This window comes from Piliocolobus tephrosceles, chromosome 11, assembly GCF_002776525.5.
Source record: "Piliocolobus tephrosceles isolate RC106 chromosome 11, ASM277652v3, whole genome shotgun sequence".
Classification (NCBI taxonomy): domain Eukaryota; kingdom Metazoa; phylum Chordata; class Mammalia; order Primates; family Cercopithecidae; genus Piliocolobus; species Piliocolobus tephrosceles.
Genome location: NC_045444.1, coordinates 53,868,722 through 53,889,635, shown reverse-complemented (window position 1 = coordinate 53,889,635; position 20,914 = coordinate 53,868,722). Strand labels below are relative to the sequence as shown.

Sequence of the window (20,914 nt, the reverse complement as noted above, 5' to 3'; positions counted from 1 at the left end):
GCTACTCGGGAAGCTGAGGCAGGAGAATCTCTTGAACCTGGGAGGCGGAGGTTGCAGTGAGCCGAGATTGCGCCATTGCACAACAACAGTGAAATTCCGTATCAAAAAAAAAAAAAAAGAATCATATTTAATTTTCTTTTTTTCAAAAGCTCTTAATGTAATCCTGTCTCATGTATCTGGACATGATTTATCCAATGAGGAGCCTCATTTATTGGAAATATAACAAAGAACTCAGAAGACCCAAAAGTCCATGATGTAACAAAAATAAGATGCTGTAAATTCTGTTCACTAAAGCATAGGAACCTTTGAAACCCTTACTCAGAGTTTCTATATTCTTTCTTTGGACACAGTTCTAATAAACTTAGAATTCGTTTTTTCAGCTCTCAGCAGTATTCATTGTAAAGTCTCAGGTTTGGATGGGAACTTAAAGATCAATCAGGCCAGTTCTTTCACTGTATAGATCAGGAAATGAATTCCTAAAGAGGTTCCGTGGTGTGTCCAGAACCATGCAGCTGGGACGTGGCAGAATGATTTCACTTTGTGGGTCTTTCTGCCTCCTTTAGAATCATACGATAGCTGTACAGAGATAGGGGAGCCTGCTCAACATAGACTGCTGATAGGAGCAAGCAACCACCCATAGACCTCCTGACAAAGCAGAGGAGGCGGAAGTTCTAAGAGGCAGGCAGCCGTCTGAGAAAACGTGGAGCCGGTTCCACCTGGAGTGGGGATGAATAGCTCCATGCTCTTCAGCAAATTCTGACTTTATAGAGATTTTATGATGTATAATGATAATAACCCTAACTAATCAAGGTTAGTTAGCATATTAATAATTATGTTAATATATTAATTATATTATTAACTCTAATAACATTATTTAGGAGACTATATATTATGATAATGCCTTATTAAAAAATATTCAACTCAAAACTGATGTTTGAAATGACATGCTCCCCTTAAATGATATGGTTTATGTTTGTTTTTGTTTTTTTGAAACAGGGTCTCACTCTGTCACCCAGGCTGGAGTGCAGTGGTGTAATCTCGGCCCAGTGCAACCTCCGCCTCCCGGGTCCAGGCAATTCTGATGCCTCAGCCTCCCGAGTAGCTTGGGACTACAGGCGCGTGCCACCATTCCCAGCTAATTTTTGTATTTTTAGTAGAGACAGGGTTTTGCCATGTTGGCCAGGCTGGTTTTGAACTCCTGACCTCAAGTGATCCACCTGCCTTGGCCTCCCAAAGTGCTGGGATTACAGGTGTGAGCCACCTCTCCCAGCCCCTTAAATGATATGTTTTAATTAAAAAAAAATAACTTATTTTAATAAGTCCTTCCCCAATAACGCTGGAGTATGTGACTGAAGAGGGAGTTTAAGGTAGATACACACACCTGTCAGAATAATTTGTTCCTAGTAACTTTGGAATGTAAATCTTTATAAAGTGAATTATTTTATGTAAATAAGAGGAATTGAGTTTATAGTGGGAGATTAGAATTCTGACTAAAGACATAATATCCAATATGTTCTTTATATACAATCGATACGTCATAAATGCAGATACAAAGATACCTTTATAATTAGAAAAAAATAGGTTTTTTTCCCTATTGATTTTACATCAAGTGTTCACATTGATTTCACAATGAAGCTCTAACTCCTTTGCCAAGTGACTCCATACATGAGGGGACACAGACATATTTTAAAGGAAAGTGACTTAACATGCATTTATGTGGTGTGAATGTGTATTCCCGTATATATCTTGTCTTTCACATTTTCCTTTACAATCTTGTGAGGTTTAAGGCCAGCTAAGTTCTCACCTAAGTTTTCTAATCAAATGTGAGAGGGAAGCTGAGAAAAAAGATTGATTCAACTTTGGTGTCTACTTTAAATTCCATCTAAGAATTCATTATGTTAACCTACCAATTCCTTGATGAAGATGAACACTCTCCTTCATTAGAAAACATAAGTACACACTTTTGTGTCTTAGTTTACCAGGAGAAATAGAACAGCTAGATCAGGAGACCCTGAAAAATATATTTTCCTTGAAGAGAGCTATGGTCTATATGCTAAGCATCCAGAATAGAAAATTAATCAAGTGAAAATGATAATCAAAAACTTCTTTGAAACACCTACTAATGTCTCCTATTGGGCAAGAAGCCAAGGATCAGATTGTTCTTTTATTGGAGTTGATCCTGGCAGGTGGCTAGGAACACAGAAAATAAGAGAGATTCATGGAAAGGTGTTAGGTCACGTCTTCTTTTAAGCATGGTCCTTGCTTCAGACCTGCAGTCAAGTGTTTAATGTACTTCTTTTTTTGCCCCAGGCTCAGCTAAAGTTAAGAAGGTTTTATTGTTGTTGTTGTTGTTGAATTTTTAAAAGGAGGAAATTAGGAAATTAAGGCAGAGTTCATGTACAACTTATTGAGTGTGTTTTCAATACAATATATAACCATGAAGCTTCTCTATTTCTATGCCTTAGTTCATTATTCTTCTAAAAACTCTTCAGCTTGCCTTTTTTCCCCTTCTTGGAGCTAAATTATTTCTATGTAGAAAGTGTTGGAGTAAGAACAGGCGTATCTAACTCTTTTTGATATAGTAGCACTTAAAAATGCCTTACATGGATATCACACTTAAGTGTTTACAGACAAGGTTTATGTATTTCATTTGATCATCACATCAATTCTATAAGGTAAAGAGGACAGGTTGTTTTAATCACTACGTTCCAGACTGAAAACTGAGGTCCAAAAAAGTGTCTAGACTGTTGCAACTGGTAATGGTCCTTGAGCTTGGGTCTTGTTGACTCCCCAGTGTTGACACTTTGCATATAATTTATACTTTCACCCTTAAAAAGTGGATCCAGGTAATTTTAAATGATGGTGGTTCTTGTGTCCTCTGGGAGAAAAATAGCTTTTCCTTGTTTGTTTTTCCACAGACCAGTGGATGTTTTCTATTTTAATTGCTGATTATTTGACAAACTAATTTATTTGATCTTGTTCCCTCTAACCAATCCTAGCAAATCTGTACTCCCTCCCTCCTCATCTATTTCCCTCTTTACTGGATATGTCCCATCAGCATACGAATATGTTTTTATTTCTCTTATCTTCAGAAAGCCCTGTCTTTACCCCACCTCCCATTACAGCTATTTCTCTGCATCCCCTTACAGCTAAACTGATCAAAGAAAATTGCCCTGGCTTTGATTCCTTTCTTATCACTGTCTCTTAAATCCACCTCAGTCAGACTTTTGACTGCCCTACTCCACTCAAACTGTTCTTTTCAAAGCTGCACCTGGAGAAAACACACCTGCAAAAAAGGAGTGGCAGACGCATACGTAGGCGTGGCTGGAGTAAGGGGAGAAAGAAAGATGGTAAAGGACACGTGGTCTGTGAATGGCTGCCGTGTTCCTAAACCTGAGGCTCATCCTCAGTCCTTATCATGCTTGACCTGTTGGCAGTACTGGGCATAGTTGACAATGCCCTTCTCCATGATAAGCTTTTTCACTTGGTTTTAAGACTCCACCCTCTCCTAGTTCTCCCATCTTACTAGTATTTCCTTCTGTCTTTTTTGTTGGTTCCTCCTCATCTCTCTAACCTATAAATCTTGATGTGTCCCAGGACCCTTTCCTTAGATCTCTTCTCTTTTTCTACTTGCTCCTTTGCTGATCTTATCAGGTTTCATGGTATTAAATACCTTCCGCTCTTTAACTCCCAAATTTATATCTTTGATCCAGACTTTTCTTTTGAATTCCAGACTGATATTCAGCTCCCCTTTTAGCATCTTCACTTGGTAAGGTAATAGACATCCAAGATTTAGTCCACAGTTTCAAAATCCAGTCCCTGGTATTTCTTCCCAGCCTGCCCCTCCAGGAATCTTAGACTCTTCATAGGCATCATCTCCAACTTTCCAGGTGCTCAGGCCAAAACCCTGGGCATTGTCCTTGACTTTTCTTTCTCTCGTACTTCACATCCAACCCATCTGAATGTGCCCAGGATCCTCCCTTTGCTTACCATCTCACATCCCATCCTGTTTCAAGCCCCTCTGAACTCCCAGTTGAGTTCTTGTATTCATCCCTTTGCCGCCATCCCAGCTTCCGTCCTTGCCTCCCTTCAGCCTGTTCTCATCTCAGCAGCCAGAAATCCAGGTAAAGTGATCACATGCAAAAGGCCACATATGGTGTGGTTCCATTTATATGAAATGTCCAGAGTAGGCAAATCCATAGAGTCAGAAAGCAGAAGAGTGGTTGCCAGGGGCTGGTAATGAGTGGGGCAGGGGAGTGACTACTAAGTATGGCATTTCTTTTTGGGGTGATGAAAATGTTCTGGAATTAGAAGTACTAATGGCTACACAACCTTGTGATTTTACTAAAAACCACTGAATCGTGCATTTTAAAGGGGCGAACTTTATAATATGTGACGTTTAGTTCAATTTTTAAAAAGTAAGCCAGATTGTGTTCAGAGTTCAATCAAAACTCTGCAGTGGCTCTCTACCCACAATCTCCATGGCCTCCAGTCCTCTACACTGTGTCACCTCTCACTTCTTGGATGTCTCCTCTCCTGCTCTTCCCCTTGCTCACCCCACCCCAGCCACCCCAGCTGTTGAACTTGCTCTTCTTCCAGGACACTCCTTCTTCTTTAGGGCCATATATGCCCACCCCCTGGTGCTTAAATATTGCCTCACAAAAGGGTCTCCCTGAGCAGCCTTATTAAAATTGCGTACCATCCCCAACTCTCTACCCTCTTTCTTATTTCGTTATTCTACCTAATCTCTCCATATTCAATAGCCTGTATGTTTCATTTATTTATTTTGTCAGCTATATAGGACTTCCCCTTGAGCATCAGTTTTTTAAGGTCAGAATTTTAATCTCTTTTGTTAACTGCCACATTCCCAGTGCCCCAAACTGCATTTCACATAGTAGGCCCTCCGTAAACATTTGTTAGAGATAAACAAATCCCATTTTGATATATAATCAGATATATCATAACATTTACTTCAGAAACAAAGGATACTTTGAGTTACAGGATTCTAGTGTTTTAAGAATTTTGCTTTCAAGATTGCAAAATTCAAAGTATTTGCAAATATGAAATAAGTTCACCTGAGGAAAGCTGTGTAAAGAAAGAGTCCAGCTTACATCGAGGTTTGAATGATTTTTACACGTGTATTTTTTCAGCTTCTATAGTATAAAATAGCTAACATTTAAATAGATTAAAAATCTGTTTCTTTCCCATCAGCATTTTCTTTTGAATTGGAGTAAATGCTTACAACATTGTGAAAAGGCTGAAAAAGCAGTAGCATATGTTATGGAGCAGTGAATGTTATGAGTTTTACTAGAATATGGCATACACAGGTTACAAAAAGTCTTCAATACCTAGCTTTAGGGTAGCCTGCCTTTAGTGTGCCAGTCTTTGCAAAGCAGAGTCTGGATTGAAGAAGGGCCAGTATAGTGACATGAAGTGATTGCTTTCGAGCAGAAGCAAAGCAGTGCAGAAATTAAATGTGCTGTTTGTAGACTGAAATCGTAAACCCACTTCACTTGTGCTTAAACTCAGTGCTACCTTAGGCAAGAAACAGGAAACATTCTTAGGCTTTGTGTAAATAGCTATTGATAAGATTGGCAAGGCCTCCTGGGTGGGTGTTGGTTTAAAAAAATTTTCAAGATGAAAAGCTAGAGGACATGTATGCATAAATTTGCTTATCTTGCCTGGCTGGGTTGGCTGACAGGTGGAAAGAGACCAAATCTGAGTCCCTATTCTAGTTGTTTCAGAGGATTCCCAAGGATGAGTGATAATGAGACAGCAGAGAAACTCATTGTTTCCTTTGCTTCCTGGTGGAAAAACAGCCGGACAGAAGTAAGTTTTCTCTGCAATGGAAGCACAGGGGGAAAAATGCAAAACACAAAAATCATATGTACAAAAGAAAACAGTAAGTTCTCTCCAGACTTTGTGATATAAATTTTTGAGGAATTAGTTTAGTAAGTTTTAACCCTCAACTATGGGAGAAGGAACACCAGTGGGTATGTTAAGCTAAGCAGTTATGTGGCCAGCTTACCAACTCCTACAAAGCTGCTGAACTCCAATCTGCACGGCTCAATACAGAGGCCAGGGTTTGACTGTGTGTATACACAGGAAGAGAATCTGCTTGTCAGATGCCTTCCAGAAAGGTGCCCACTGACTGCCCTTTGCTGCGTTTTTATACCTTCCTTTTTCTAGCCTTGTAGCAACATATGTCTATTTCTTTAAGTGGAGTTTAGAACCAGATGTTGGAATTTCTGTTTCCTGAGAAGGGAGCTGTCTGCCTGCATTGACTTCTACAGTTTTCGTTTGACGGATTTTGAGCATCACTGACTAGTTGTCACTGGAAGGAAAACTTACTTTAGTGATAGATGTTCCCAAAGCTCTCTCAGTAGACTTAAACCTATTGTTCATGCCCCATGGGATGCTCTTTTCCTGCACATGAAGAATCATGTTTAAAACCTGTCTGCCTGCAAGACTTACCATACATGTCACCATCATGAAGCCTCCTCTGCTGCCTGACACCCCACTCCTTGCACAGTTTGGAGGACAGCTTTTCCTTGTCTAGAATGCCAGAGAACCATATTTTTACCAACTCAAGACATATGGCTCTCATCCTGCTGCACTGCTGCATGCTTGCCTTCCGTTGTGTGGAGGCTGAAGACATCTTTAGGGCAACGCTTATCTTCTATGTTATTGCATCACTACCATTGTTGACACACATAGGCATTTAATAAATATGTTGGATAAATGAATGCATTGTATACCATTTGCAAGTTCAATACTGGATTATTGCATGAATTGATGATTTGGATAATGTAAATATTGTTGTATCTTCCAAAAAAGAAATAGTAATTCACTATGATTGATTTTTTTCCCTCCCTACTTTTTCCCATGTTCCTTTCCTTTCTCTTAGAAATTGACTTGTCACATGATTTTTGAGTCTGGTCTCTTGGGAAAAGAATATGTTTTGTCTCGACAGCCTTCTGGTCAGGCATGGTAGCTCACGCCTGTAATCCTAGCACTTTGTGAGGCTGAGGCAAGTGGATCACTTGATGTCAGGAGTTTGAGACCAGCCAGGCCAACATGGAGAAACTTTGTCTCTACTGAAAATACAAAAATTAGCTGGATGTGGTAGGGCACACCTGTAATCCCAGCTACTCAGGAGGCTGAGGCAGGATAATTGCTTGAACCTGGGAGGCAGAGATTGCGGTGAGCTGAGATTGCGCCACTACACTCCAGCCTGGGTGACAGAGCGAGACTCTGTCTCAAAAAAATAGAGAGAGAGAGAGAGAGAGAGACAGGGCCTTCTGTCCACTAGTGCTTGCTAAGGTTAAGTATTCTGAGTGTCTCTCAAAGTATGAGCTGTGAGTTGCCTGTCTTACCTGGGATGCTTACTAAAAATGCATGTTTCTGGGTTCCAGCCCAGAGATACAGCATCAGCTGTCTTTGGGCATAGAGTGTGGAAATTTCTGTTTTCAACAGGTATCCCAAGTGATTCTCATACACACTGGAATTTCATAGTCACTTTATTTATTTATTTTTTATTTTTGAGACGGAGTCTCACTCTGTCACCCAGGCTGGAGTACAGTGGCCGGATCTCAGCTCACTGCAAGCTCCGCCTCCCGGGTTCACACCATTCTCCTGCCTCAACCTCCTGAGTAGCTAGGACTACAGACACCCGCCACCACACCCAGCTAATTTTTTCGTATTTTTCGTAGAGACGGGGTTTCACCGTGTTAGCCAGGACGGTCTGGATCTCCTGATCTCGTTATCCGCCCGCTTCGGCCCCCCAAAGTGCTGGCGTGAGCCACTGCGCCTGGCCCATAGTCACTTTATTTTATGCTTATAGTAATCTTTGGAGATACCTTTAGCTCATTTCATCATCTATACCTTTTTCCCAGTCTCACTAATCTCCTTTTCTCTTCTGCCTTATTTGATTCTCTGCTGTCTTTAGGAGTCTGTTTTAAAACTGTGCCAGTTAACTTTCAAAAATCATGTTTATGTGTATGAATGGTGTAGATGCCACATATATGGCATTGGTATAAATTTTTACCAAAATGAGTAGTTACAGTTTTGATTAAAACTAACATTGCTGCTCAGGAGGCAGTGGATCCTCCAGATGGCCTTCAGCTTTTATTTCTCTACAAAATGGCAAAGTGTGCTTAGGCTCTCAAGTATGGGAGCAACAGAATCTCTCTGCTCAGTCATGAGCATATGGTTAGATGTGCGAAGTGCTCTGTTCTTCCTGCTATAGTCAAGGATATTTAAGTCTGTTATGAGTGATCCACAATTTACTGAGCAGCAGTTCACTTTCACGACGACAGTCTTGGAAAACAGTGAACATATTTCATCTCATATTCATTTCAGTGATTATGCTGTGATATTCACTGATACTGACTTTCAGTGAAGAAAAGCATTCATTATTAAAATAATGTCTTTATTACACAGCTGTACTATGATTTTGAAATGGTGACAGGTAGTAAAGGAAGAAAACTCCTTAAGCCCTTTCTGGATTTAGACAGGCTTGTGGTTAGTTGAATGATGTCAATAAATACAGCTGAGTGATTCCTGATTAAAAGTTGTCTGTGTGTTAAGTTTGATATCTTAGGGAATTAGGACTATAAGTACTTTGGGGGTGCTGTGCTGATTACTTTTCTTATATATTTTTACCAGAAATAAATGTTGACCTGTTAGATATGATGTAGGGTTTCTGTTTTCAAAAAGGCACCACTGCCTGATTGTAGCTCATTGCTCTTGGTTTCCCAATTATCTTTTCTTTCTTTAAAAAAGAAATCTTTATTGAGGTATAATATTTATTCCCTAAATAGAAAAATTGGACATTAATATTAAAAACTGGCAAAATTATATTTTGAATATTCACAAATGATAGGCTGGACTATCTAATATAAAAGTATCATCCATGTTGTATAATAATTCTAATTCCATTCAGATGAATAACTACCATTTCTAGATGAGATAAGATATTCAGCAGCTGGGCCAGATGTGGTGGTTCAAGCCTATAATCCCAGCACTTTGGGAGCCCGCAGCAGGTGGATCAACTATGATATATATTAACATATCATAGTTGCACAGGAGTTCAAGACCAGCCTGACCAATATGATGAAACCCCATCTCTACTAAAAATACAAAAATTAGCTGGTGGTGCATGCCTGTAATCCCAGCTACTCAGGAGACTGAGGCAGGAGAATCACTCGAACCCGGGAGGCGGAGGTTGCAGTGAGCCAAGATTGTGCCACTGCACTCCAGCCTGGGCGACAGAGTGAGACTCCATCTCAAAAAAAAAAAAAAATCCGGAATTGAACTCTTGAGAGGTGGTAGAATCACAGTGTTGCTTTAAACATCCAAAGAGCTGTTTGCTCTGCAAAATGCTGGGAACCAGGCCCGAATGAATGTGCAGTGAGAACACGTGTGCACACACGCACACAAACACAAACATAAGCACAGACAGAGCACACAGATTCAGCATGAGTTTAATCACATACCTAAGGGTTACTATATATTTTTTGAAGTTTTAAGAACAAGAGAAAGACAGACTAAAGTAAAAATGCATAGAATTCTTGCTTTGACAGAATACCATTTTTTAAAATCTGATAAAAGCGCAAGAAAGTGCCCATCCTCCTCTGTGCCAAATTCAAAAGAATTAAGTGGAAGAAAGAATTCCTAGAAAACTAAATCAGAAGCTTAAGCTGTGATGTCCACTCATAGGATTGAATCCTCTGCCAGCCCAGCCACTCCCTGTGCTTATCTATCTGCAGATTCTAACACAGAATGACCAGCTATCCAGGGAAGTGTTGGTAGACCTGTCATCTGTAAAGAACTTCTAATTTGGGGATGGGGGAAAGGAGGGATTGAAAAGTACCTTTCAAAATGTGGGCAAATATTATTTCCAAGAAGTTCTAGCATAAAATGACATCTGTAATTGCCCCAAAGACGTTCTCAGTTTCTGTGTCACATGATTATGATTCATTGCAGCAGTAAACCACACTGTAAGCCCTGATTTTCTAATTAACTTTGTTGCTTTGTATTTAGTTAGGAGTTGTATATCCTCTTTAAAACCACTAGTACAGAGATAGAATCCAATTAAGACCTGTACTTAACTTCACTTGGGTGAAACAAGAGCTTGCCAGTGGATTAGTCGTGGATATCTGCTAAGTCAGTAGAGTCTTGCTTTTTTCTATTACTTTAGATTGTCCTGTTTTAATTTATGTTAATCTGTCCTTTAACTCCAGAATCAAATATGCTTGAAGATTACACTCAGTTTCGCCACACTTTCTGATCAGTCCCTACTTACGACAAAAATGTATTTCTAGTGGAAGTAAAGTAGGCTTACTTTGGTGCAGGAAACCTAGTCTTTGTGATGACTTACATTTTTCTAACATTACCAAGTGTGTAGGATTTAAATTAAATGGCTCTTTTGTTGAACAGTCTACTTGTTAATAGCCTGACAGGCAAGTCTCCCAGTCCCAGATGAAATCTCTCTGCTGTTTTTTTTACTTCCTTGGTCAAAATAAAAGAGAAGTCACTGCCTCATGATTTCTTATATAACAGGTAATACCGCTCTTGTTTGCTCAATCAAAAAAATGTGAAAGCTAAGGAAGAAAACTAAATCAATATTTTTTCAGTCATTGTGGGCTTATAATCACTATTTTGGCTCCATGTCTAGTTATAATCTTAAATTTGATCCTGCATCTTATCTTTGGTTATTTATTTTTTTAAAAAAAGAGGACTTTCTTGACAATCCCAAGAAAGCCTAGTTCTTAATCTTGCACTGCTTAAGTTTAGCATCGAAAAGGTTGTGTAAAAATACGTTTATCCCAGATTCATTTTAAAACAAGGAGAGATCTTGACTGGTCATCAGCTAAGAGATTTAGAAACTTGTCTTTGTCATCAGGTTTATACTGTCCCCATTGTATTGTCAACATTTGTGCCCAATTTTGTTCTCGCTCTCTCTCTCTTTTTTTTTTTTTTTTTTTTTTGGTGTCTTTTCAAATTAATATATAATAGTTGCACATATTTAGGGGATACATGTGATACTTTCCAGTTTCGTTCTGGGGCTAATGTTTTTCAGAATTAACCACTATACTGCATTACCCACGGTAACCGTTCCATAAAAGAAAATTTTCTTGCCAGATTCTGTGTCTGCTGAGCTATAGAACCAGATAGCAGGAATTCTTAGTCAGGAAACCATCTGAACAGCTGTAGTACCCTGGCCAGTGTACCCTTCTGACACAGGTAAAGAAGGAGCTGTCCATTAAACTTGAGAAATAGATTTAATGCCTTAATTTTTATTCTTGTAGAATTTGGTCAGTGATGAGAGGTTTGTTACTCAAAATCAGACCATCAGATTCAAAGCATCTTTTCAGTAATACACCCCTTGGAGGGCTAATTTATTACAGTTTCTGAGACTCCTTACCAGTTTGTGATTGTTGACTGGATTTTTAGAAAGTCAGTATGCTCATGGCTCATTTCTTTATTACATAAATAGACCTGGGGTCAAGATTGTGCTGTCAGAGCTCTGCACTTTCTTGTCTTTCTGTGATATGTAGGGTCAGAAGGACAAGAAAGGACATCTGAATTGCTTAGCCACTGCCCTGACTTTTCCAGGGTTGACTATCAATTCCTCACATATCCTTCTAACTATTTTGCCTCTAATTCTTGTATTTGTTCATGATATTGAGTAATAAGATGAGAGTAGCATACAGTGAGAACTCAGTGTCTAATGGAAAGGTGGTATACAGGTTAGAAGACATAATTTGGACAGCATTACTCCAGGGAAGCATAAAGATGCTATTGGTTATTCTGACTAATGAGCTTCTCAGCCTCTGGCACTGTACACTTGCTGGAGCTCTCAGGATTTCTTTTAAAAAGAAAAAGAAAAGATGGCTCTTTTCTTTAGTGCTCATGAAAATTTTTATTAGATAAGGAATGAATATGAGAAATTAATTTTTGATATTTTTTCATGATGAACTATTCATGTCAAAATATAGAACTCTGCACTTAGAGTAACTCTGAGCAGTGGCTCTAGGTGTTCAATTAGCAATAATTAAATGTAAGTTTAATCTTACAGGCAAAATCTGAAATATCCATACAATTCAACGGTTTGCAGGCTAAATAGTTATTAGCCAGTAATAACACGTATTCCCCTGGGATATTATTGGGAGCCCCCAAAGGGATGTCTCAGGGGTCCTTAAATGACTTTGTCAGTGCTGGTTACCATGTGGTGGTCTCACTAGCTCCCTGCCCAAAAGACTACTTGAAGAAGCCTGACCTGTATCAGCAGCCAGTATGAGGACACAAGGGGAGTGCTGCTTCCAGAAGGTCACAGGGCACTACCTGTGTGGGGCCAGAGTGGTACCTGCTTCCATGCAGAAGTAGGGGGAGGAGCCTTCTACCACTCTTTGTCATCCAGGCCCTTAAGCAACTGTACTTCATTCATTCATTCAATAAATAAAGCATCTCAGGCCGGGCGCAGTGGTTCACGCCTGTAATCCCAGCACTTTGGGAGGCCGAGGTGGGCAGATCTCGAGGTCAGGAGATTGAGACCATCCTGGCTAACACCGTGAAACCCTGTCTCTACTAAAAATACAAAAAAACTAGCCGGGCGTGGTGGCGGGCGCCTGTAGTCCCAGCTACTCGGGAGGCTGAGACAGGAAAATGATGTGAACCCAGGAGGCGGAGCTTGCAGTGAGCCAAGATCGCACAACTGCACCTCAGCCTGGGCCACAGAGCGAGACTCCATCTCAAAAAAAATAAAAATAAAATAAAATAAAGCATCTCATCTACTGTGTGCTGTGTACACCTGATTAACAAAACAGGGTCCTTGCCCTCAGGAAGCTTGCAGTCCAACTCTAAAGGGAGACCTTAGATAAGTCAGCACACAGGTGTCAGTGAAATTACAAATTATGAGAAGCATTCTGAAGGGAAAATGATGTGCTATAAAGAAAGACAATAATGAAAAAACTTGGGATCTTCATCTAATTCAAGAGCAAGGGAAGCCCCTCTGAGGGAGACATTTGAGTGAAGTCGTAGATAGGTGTATCCATGTTGGGCATGTGCAGAAATAATGGATTTTGTAAAAGCTGAGCAGTATGGCCAGAACAGGCGAATGAGGAGGGGGGATTGGGCATAAGGACGGGGAGGGGGCAGGGGCCAGATCACAAAGGACCTTGTAAAGAGCCATTAGCCATAATGACTTGCGAAAACTGAATCCCAGTCTTTCAACTCGATTGGGTCCCTTTGTAGATAAAGTATAAATCTTGTGCCTCTAGCCTTTTTCCTCTCCAAGAGGGCAAATAAATGCTTTCCTTCAGACACATTTCATTAGACTACTTTGCTGCCTGAATTTGATTTTCGTTTGACTGAGGTGAGTAGGAACCACAGAGAGACAAGAAAATAGTCTGGAGGACTTGAGAAATAAAAGCTGAGATGATGTCCCAATGTTCTGGGTTCATTTATGTGCAAGGACATTGAAAAGTGATTTGTAATTTCATGTTTGGGGGCCAGGAGAACTGCAGAGATACCTTCCAGTAATTCTGAATCCAATTATTTTATCAAAAGGAAATTAGGATTCCTAGGAAAGGAAAAAAACCAAAAACCAACGTAGGCATTAATCACAGGCATCTTGTTTATATTAATCGGTAACCAAAGGGCCTTCACTTCATGTATATTTCCAAAACAGATGAAATATATTTCTATTTCATAATATTGCCTTATTCTCACACAAATTATGGTGTGGGCTAACGTAGCACTACACACACAGTAGAACTATTATCATTATAATAGAGTACAGAATGCATAAAATATTCATGTTCATTGGACTAAAGCAAACCTGCCATTTCAAGTCCATTAATTGCAGTCGAATTAGTGAATATTTTTTCAGGGACTAACATTCTAATTATCTAAATTAAAGTGAACATTCAAGTGGCTTCAAGTTCAGAATGCAGGTGCAGTAAAGTAAGTTCTTGTTTAGCTAACCTTTGTCCTGGTGAACCGGATACAGGGCTGGAACAGTGTTTTCCCACATTGGTGATTTCTGGAGTGGGAGTGTTTATACATTGGTAAAGCCATCTGGTAGTTCTGGTCATTCCTTTATTTTTTTTTTTTTTTTTAGCCCTCCCTTTAATTGGGTTTATTCTCTATGTAATACTTTCTTTTAGGGGAAAGAACTTTGCTATCTTCTGAGGAGTAGAGGTAACAAAAACAGAATGGTATAGAAATTATTATACAGCGCTGCAGCCTCCATTAAATACCATCCCCACAATTCTTTAAATTGCTGGTTTCAGATTGGTTTGTTATGGTTGAATTTTAGTAAAATCAGTTTTTCTATGTCTCATGGCATAGAAATTATCATACAGCTTTGCAGTCTGCATTAAATACCTCCCCCCACAATTCTTTAAATCTCTGGTTTCAGATTGGTTGGTTATGGATGAATGTTAGTAAAATCAGTTTTTCTATGTCTCTTTTGAGGAGCTGTATGACTCTCCATATTGTATACTACTTTTTGTGATTAACTTTTTAAAATATCCCCATCTTATTTCTTAGATTTTTAGGATCTGAAACGGCTGTAGAGCTCATGTGGTGTAGGGAAGGAACACAGGTTTTAAAATCAGATGGCTGCAGGTTCAAATCCCAGCTCTGTCAGTGAAGATATGTGACTTTGGGAAGTTAGTTCATCTCTCTAGGCCTTCAGTTTCCTCCTTACCCTAGAGTGACTCACTTAACTCGTGGAATGCTTATGAGAATTACTGGATTACATGAAGGGGTTAGTGGGATGCCTGGCCTCCAGGAGGCACTCAGTAGGTGGTAGTTCTTCCCTCTTTCCATTTTGAAGTCAATTCACCTGGCCTCCTATCGAACATCAAGCTTCTTTTACAAAATACCGTATCAGTCAGAGAATATAAAGCAACCCTGCAGTTTCCTCAAATACAGTGAGACCCAGACTCCTGGCAGAGAATGGGGTAGAAATTCCACATAGGGAAGAACGACTGAACCACTGCTGTCCTACTTACAGTCCACAAGATTCACTGTGTTTGCCTCTGCCACCTCCACTCTAGCAGTGGGAAAACCTTCTCCCATTACTTCTCTGGCCCGAAGAGAGCTGGAAAGTGGTGTAATAATAACAAAATGAATACAGACACTCAGAAGGGAGTAAGCAACTAGATAAATTGGTCTAACCAAATAGTTCACTTGTAGTGAGCCTGGAGGTAACTCTAGGGATACCTCCTGGTTTAGTTTTCTGTCTGCTTCCCTGTAACTGAAGTGACCCTTTCTTACTGCCTGGGAGGACCGTCCAGCCTCAAAGTCTAGACCTAAGGGGAGAGTCTGAGAGAGAAATGCAAATCCCCTTGTCCTCCTCAGGCCCTCCCTTTGCACTACAGTTCCTTAGTCAGTGATCTACCTCTTTGAGTTCCAGTTTCGTTGCCAAACACTTACCTCTTTCTTTGATACTTGATAGCAACAATCTCCACCAGTTTCAGGGGGAGTCTACACTACCTCAAGTAAACTCACACTTCTTTCCCATGGAAGGGCAGCCATGCTTATAGGCCTCAACAGGACAACCCAGACAGGAGACAATGCAATAAGCCTGCTATTTCTTCAGAGGACTAGCCAACCACCATGAACTTGACCCACTGAATTAGGTGATGTTCTAAATGACCTGTGTAAAATGCACCCGTGATGCTGGGGGCGAGCTGGACGCTGAGCTGTGAGAGATGACATGTTAGTGCATACTCCTTCATGGCCCCATGGCTGCCCCTGCCAGGTAGGTTCTAAGTTTAACGAACTCGTTTGTACAGACTTCTTGTTATAATGATGTCATTTAATAAACTGATAAAATATGAGTTCAGAAAGTGAGTTGTGTCTGCAAAAAACAAGTGGGATGCTTTAGAAAATCTTGATAAAGGCAAATTGTTAAAAACTGTTGCTAAGTTAGATATTGGAAGGATACTGTGAGAAAATAGAGACATTTTTTAAATCTAGGATTTTTTAAATGTTCTTGGCCCAACATCACAAGAGTGGACAGTAAATTTAAAACATTAAATTTAAGCTTTATTTGTATCACAGTTTTATGTTTCCCTGCTTAAACTGCCTGTGTCTTTTACCCAAGCAAATACCACTCCTACTTCATCAGATAAGAATATTTCTTCTGTGCATGTTTACAGGACCAGCTACATAATTTGCAGGGCCCAGTGCAAGATGAAAATACAGATTTCCTTCTTCAAAAATTAGGAATTTCAATACGGTGACAACAGAGCATTAAAGCAAGCCCAGCACCTCTGAGCCTGGGCCCCATGTGTCTGCATGGGCTGCAGGCCATGAAGCTGGCACCAGCAACAGACAAAAGGACTGAGAAGGAAAGGTAGTTTCACATGTCACCCAGCTCTCTGACCCTTTCTGGTGCCAAAGAGTTTCTCCTTGTAAGAGGTACCTGCTCATTGTTGAATTACTGCTTCAAAGGGCTTTATACTGAGCCTGAATCCATTCTTCTTTAATTTCTGCTCTCTGATGTAGAACATACCTAATCCCAAAGCCTCACTTAATCTCTTCTTCTTAATGTACTTTTTTGGGTGGTAGTATAGTTTCTAAAACCATCTCCATATTCTCTCTCGTGATACTCTGTTTTTTCTGTATCCTTCTGATGGGCAGTGCCTCACGTTATTATGTATAAACTCCAAATTCCTAATGTGGTATGGGAGTTTGAAAGCTTGGGGACTCCTCCTGAAAATACTGTATTGGAATTTTAGATACACTGTTTTGTTCTGAACTTAAAGAAAATCACTTATTCTGTTTAAAATATTTTAAATGTTTTGGCGGGGCGCGGTGGCTCATGCCTGTAATCCCAGCACTTTGGGAGGCTGAGGCAGGTGGATCATGAGGTCAAGAGATGGAGACCATCTTGGCCCACATGGTGAAACCCCGTCTCTACTAAAAATACAAAAATTAGCTGGACGTGGTGGCGCACCTGTAGTCCCAGCTACTTGGCAGGCTGAGGCAGGAGAATCGCTTGAACCTGAGAGGCAGAGGTTGCAGTGAGCCGAGATCGCACCACTGCACTCTAGCCTGACTCCGTCTCAAAAACGAAAAACAAAACAAAACAAACTAACTAACTAACTAAATATATATATATATATTATATATATATTTTAAATGTTTTAATGATGAAATCAGATATATAGAAAAGTGTAAAACACCGTAGACTTCATGCACTCATCATACCTCTCCCATTGTCTTTGCAACTCCTCTTAAAATATTTTTCCATCTGACTGCTACTTACCCGATTTACTGTTATTCTGTATTTATATAGCTGATTTTCGTGACCTGAGGGATTTAACTTTGTTTGGGCCCATCCAGAGTCTCTGTAGCTGTGCTAGAGACTTCTCTCCAGGGAGCCCTAAAACTAAAACCCACTCTTTCTGGCATAATTTTTAAGTTTATTAAAATTCTATGAAATGAACCTCGAAATCATTATGCTAAGCGAAAGAAGCCAGACACAAAAGGTCACGTATTATATGATTCCATTTACATGAAATATCCACAATGGTTAAATCCATAAAGATAGAAAGTAGATTTGTGGTTGCTGGGAGCTGGGAGGAGGTGGGAGTGGGGGAGTGACTGCTTACTGGGTACAGAGTTTTCCTTTTAGGTGATGAAAATCTTTTAGAACTAACTAGAGGTAGTGGTTGCACAACATTTTGAATATGCTAAATATTACTAAATTGTTCATTTGAAAGAGTTAATTTTATGTTTTACGAATTTTATATTATATGAATTATGTTATATGTTTATGAATTATATGAATTTCTTCTATGAAATGATATTTAAATGTTTGCATTGTAGGGCTGTATATACATATTGAAATCAGTAGTATTGCTTTTTTTTCTTTTTCACTGGTATTTCATCATGAGTATTATTTTCTGTATGCTCAGTTTGAAGTACCGCTGCTTCTTTGAAGCCAGGAAGATGGTAATTAATAGTAGAACAATCGTTATAGATAAATTTTGTATTACCAATCCAGTTTATTTTATATTTGAGACGGTGGTTTCATTTACTTATGACAATGGAAAATTCTGTAACTCAGTAGTAGTGTCTTGGGTACCGATATGTACTTCCTTTCCATTACTTAAACTGCTCACTGGTTGGTATAAGACTGTATTCCAGAATGACATACGAAAGTGGTTAGAGCAAACCAAGAAAGTTTTCCTTTAAGAAGACTCCATAGAAATGTCTTTTGGACCCAGTTGTAAAAATTGCTCCATTTGCAGTTAGCCTATTAACATCCCTTTCAAAATGGAATATATCATTGCTAGTATGTGACAGTATTTTATGAAACTTAAGAAGACAAAGAGAATCTTTTCTTCCAATTCTGTATGTTTTTATATGAATGCAATCAATGCCTACCAGAAAACCATAATGTGTAAAACTTGACCCTTAACATTTTGAAGAATTTGAATGATTCCCCAGGAGAAAGTGTACTTTCAATGAGAGTGGTTTAAGCTACAAGTAACAGAAAACTCTGTTCAAAATGGTTTAAACAAGGACTTTAGCTCATGTACTGGATATCCAAAGGAAAGGAAGGTTTCAAGGTTGTTTAACATCTCAGTGGTATCAGCCAGAACCTTCCTTCTCTTAGCCTAGCTCTCCACAGTGTTGATTTTATCCTGAGGCTCATTCCCTTCATAGTCTTAACAGTGCTGCATGTTTCCTTGAACTCCTGGCCTTAAGTGATCCTCCCCCTTAGGCTTCCCAAACCGCTGGGATTACAGGCGCGAGCCACCACACCCAGCCAACTGCATGTTTCCTAATTCACATTTGGCTTTAGTGATTCTTAATAAGGAGCAAGAAAGTTTCTCTCTCAGAAGTCCCCAACAATCTTCTCCTCCCCCGTGACTGGTCCATACTGGCTTATGCCCATCGCTAAACAGGCCCACTGGGGTGGAAAGTTGAGTCTCCATGAGCCCATTGTGGGGCTTCAGCTGTAATGCATACTGCCAGCTCTATAATACTCTCATTAAATAGTCTTAGAACTTTTTAAATGTCTCAGATAAATCACTCATTCTGGGTGCAGATGATTCTTCAGAAAACTTATTATGTTGCTTTTATATTATGTCACTGCAATGTAGCATATCTTTCAAATGTGCTGTTGAGATGTGCTATTTGCATCCCATTTTCAAAAGCTAGGAATATTAAAGAGGAGAAGAAACCAAAGTTTGCTTTCATTGGTGCGTGCATGTTCTTGGTGTCTCATACTTAACAGGAAAGCAAAATCTAGATTGTTTGTGCATTTTCCTTTGGCTTATGTATGCTATATGTGTTTATTTTTGATAGACAAATGGTCTTCGATAGTTGGTGTACCCTTGGTGCTTCATTACTGACTATGTTGTTTTGTTTCATTTTCTTAACTATATTTGGTATGCAGAAATTCAACCTTAATTATATATTATAGGTTTTTCTTTGCCTAAACCATGACTCCTTTTGTTTGAATATGTTAAAAAGATAAATCTCAAATTGTGAAAAACTGAGTTTTAAAATTACTTCAGCCCATGTTTTCTATCTCGAGTCTTAATTTAACACGGTTCTTAAGGAATGAACCTAGGCACTTGTAATTGAGTGCCCGTTTGCCTGTGGGATTCTTTTTCTCTCTTGGCATACAAGAATTGAAGTTTGTTGAGTTTCAAGTTTTACCACAAAGCCTCTGAAACGCGTGAGTCAATAATTCATCCCACATCCTTCTTCCTGCTCTGACCCCAGTTCCAGACAGTTTCTTCAGGTTTTTGCTATAGTGCAGAGCTTACAAACCTGGTGGCCTACAGCTCTGATCTTGCCTGCAAATGGTTTTTGTTTTTCTTTTTTTTCTTTCTTTCTTTTTTTTTTTTTTTTTAGGAGGGGGGTGTTCTGAACAAATAAAATTTGAGGATTAGCTGACAACAATTGAAAAGTTGGAGAGTTGACATAAGAATCCAGTTCTGGCTTGTCTTGGAAAAATCCAAAGATCTGAAAACAATTTTTGTCATAAAATCCTGAATGGCAGAAATTCTGTCCCCTCTTCTCCAACTGAGTTGTGTTATCTCCCAGGCCCCTGAAGACTTTTGAACTTCAGACTCCTGTAGAGTGCATTAGTGCTAACTGTTGTCATCCTGTTTTCTTCCTACAAACAGAGCACGTCATCTGCACAGACCTAGACTAAAGCAGTTTGAGAATATTTCTGTAAGCAAAAAGACAAATATGATTGTTTGAGCCGATCAGGCTGTGGATGTAAGGCTCTAAAGCTTTTTAAAGATTTCTGTCTTCCTGATAACTCACTGGAATCACCAGCATCCTTAGACAAGAACTTGGCCAGCAGAAGAATTCATTGTGCGCCTAATTGTCCAGTTTTGGTAAAGGTTTAATACAAGACCGTTAGGTTATAAAGTACTAACCCGTTTCCTCTGAGGGAGGGGAAGTCATATATCCAGAAGGATTGACTCCATGCCCCCTGTGAGGGTCATTCCTGCTGATATTCAGTCTCTAATATGGATTCCCTGGTCATTTGTTAAGACTTTACTGATAGTCCTTACTAATACTAAACTCAGTATGTGCTCCCCTCCTAAAATGTACAATTGCAGCGTTAACCTACATACTGTATTCATAGGACTGGATAATAAAACAGCAGCAACCTCACAGGGTGTTCTTGCTCAAAGATAATTATAGTGTCATCTTAATGTCCCCTTATTGCTCTTGAATATTCCCATTAACCCAACTCTAGGACCTCTTCCACCCCCATCAGGCAAACTCATTTTACAGCTCTAACTCGTGTGCCTTTACTCTTCAATTTGGGCAGACTCCTTAGGTCACCCTCCATCCCCTTTTAAATACCAGGGTGCTGCCTAGGGCTGGTATTCCAGTGTTAATGACAATCACAGGC

General features: G+C 39.6%; 1 protein-coding gene across 1 annotated transcript in view; it reads left to right on the top strand.

Annotated features, from left to right (window-relative positions):
- STK39 (serine/threonine kinase 39) overlaps nt 1-20,914 on the top strand; it is a 295,351-nt gene that overhangs the window by 236,370 nt on the left and 38,067 nt on the right. The window lies entirely within an intron of this gene.